The sequence below is a fragment of the Priapulus caudatus genome, unplaced genomic scaffold (genome assembly GCF_000485595.1).
Source record: "Priapulus caudatus unplaced genomic scaffold, Priapulus_caudatus-5.0.1 Scaffold2089, whole genome shotgun sequence".
In the NCBI taxonomy this organism is placed as follows: Eukaryota; Metazoa; Priapulida; class Priapulimorpha; order Priapulimorphida; family Priapulidae; genus Priapulus; species Priapulus caudatus.
This window is the reverse complement of record NW_014579150.1, coordinates 14,414-14,722: the sequence shown is the minus strand read 5'-3', so window position 1 is coordinate 14,722 and position 309 is coordinate 14,414.

Below are 309 nucleotides of genomic sequence, written 5' to 3'. Positions count from 1 at the left end.
TTATTCTATATATATGCCGGTAGTTACTAGTAATGAAGTAATGATGAACAAATAACAATTGTGCATAAATATCAAACTTAGACTTCAAACTTAAAACTTAACGTAAACTACAAAACCTATCCTACATTGTGTCACCCGTACCACACCACAGCACAGGCACTTGGAGCGTTTCAATAAAATATAATGCTAAATAAATACATAGCAATATCTCTCATGAACTCTCTTCCTCCCTCTCTCTCATTCTTCCCGTCTCCCCCCTCTCTCTTTTCTCTCTCTCTCTCTCTCTCTCTCTCTCTCTCTCTCTCTCTC